The sequence below is a fragment of the Galeopterus variegatus genome, unplaced genomic scaffold (genome assembly GCF_000696425.1).
Source record: "Galeopterus variegatus unplaced genomic scaffold, G_variegatus-3.0.2 Scaffold1968, whole genome shotgun sequence".
In the NCBI taxonomy this organism is placed as follows: domain Eukaryota; kingdom Metazoa; phylum Chordata; class Mammalia; order Dermoptera; family Cynocephalidae; genus Galeopterus; species Galeopterus variegatus.
In genome coordinates this window covers 367,811-369,251 of record NW_007728079.1, presented here as the reverse complement: position 1 = coordinate 369,251, position 1,441 = coordinate 367,811, and positions in this window count along the sequence as shown.

Here is a 1,441-nt window from a genome sequence, read left to right as displayed (position 1 = left end):
GGTCTGGTACGGGCGCGACACTGAGGGTTGCGATCCGTTGCCGGTCACGAAAAAAGACAAAAAGGAAAAAAAAAAAATAAGCTTTATTAAATGAGTTGAGGATGCTATAACAGTACAAAATGTGGTGAAAGTGCAAAGAAGCAAAGATTATATCTGACTGAGACAGGGGAATCAAGAAGGCTTGAGGATTTATGCCTTTCATAATGATGAAAAACTTTCATATTTTGGAAATAGATAAAATTTTATTGAGTTGAAAAGGCATATTATATTCCTACAACTTTTTCCCCCATGAACACTACATTTGACTGTAGTCTCTCTCTCCTAACTATCTATAGCTCTAGTAGCTGCTATCTGCCATATTACCTTTTTTACATTTTATGTTATTTTATATACATATTTAAAATATTTTACTACATTTACCATGGAGAGAGATTTTCTAAATCAGTGGATGATGTCAATCACTGGTCATATTCCTAGTGAGAATATATAGACTTGGCAATGAATCTTTCCACTTGTCCCACTGACCCTAGAAATGGTTTATTTGGTTACTGGCTGGCAAGAGCTGCTCCTTTATCTTCATCTTCTGAAGATGTCTGTATCTGTTAATATTCAACCCATCGAGCACGTATTTTCCAAGGTCTAATAGGCCTCTAGGCAAGAGACTTATTGTAATGTTCCATAAATCCTGCTTCATCAGACCATGAACTTCCTCTTTTCTTGGTGGATGCCCTGGGTGACAGGGCTCCTCACAGTGTGTAGATGAAGTTTCAGAGGTTTGTCAGGACAGAGTTTAGGTGGAATGCACGTACTTCAGCTAATCTAAAAGGTAAGAGTTTTAGCTCTGTGTGACCCTAGATGAATTATTTATGTTCCTTTATCTATAAAATGGATATAACAATTGTACCTACTTCATAGACTTATTTTGTAGATTAAATTTGGCATTTGTAAGCATCTAACATATAGTTACTATAATTATGATGTATCATAGATAGCCTGGAGAATTACTGTATTTTTTTCCCTCCCAAATAAATAACAGGAAGAAGAGGAGGCAGTAACATATGCTAAGAAGGTATGATTATCTTACCCTTCTTTCTTTGCAATAGTAAGGGACAAAAGAATACGTGTAAAGAAATAATTGCCATACAATGTGATTCATGCAATGATAAAAGTATGTTCAAGATAAAGAAGAAGGAATAATAAACCGGGCATGGGATCAGGGAGGGCTTTGAGAAGAAGTGCTACTTAGGCAGAGGTTTGAATGAGTGAGTAGTGGGGGCGGATGAGGCCAGTGGTGATGAGGGATGTGCCAGGCACAAAGGGTTTAGAGAGTACCATGACTTTGAGATAAAACTGGTGGACCTTAAAGTATAGGGAGTAGTGAGAAATGAGACTAGAGAGGGAGGCTGGATTCAGCTCATAAATATGAGTACCTTTAATGTAG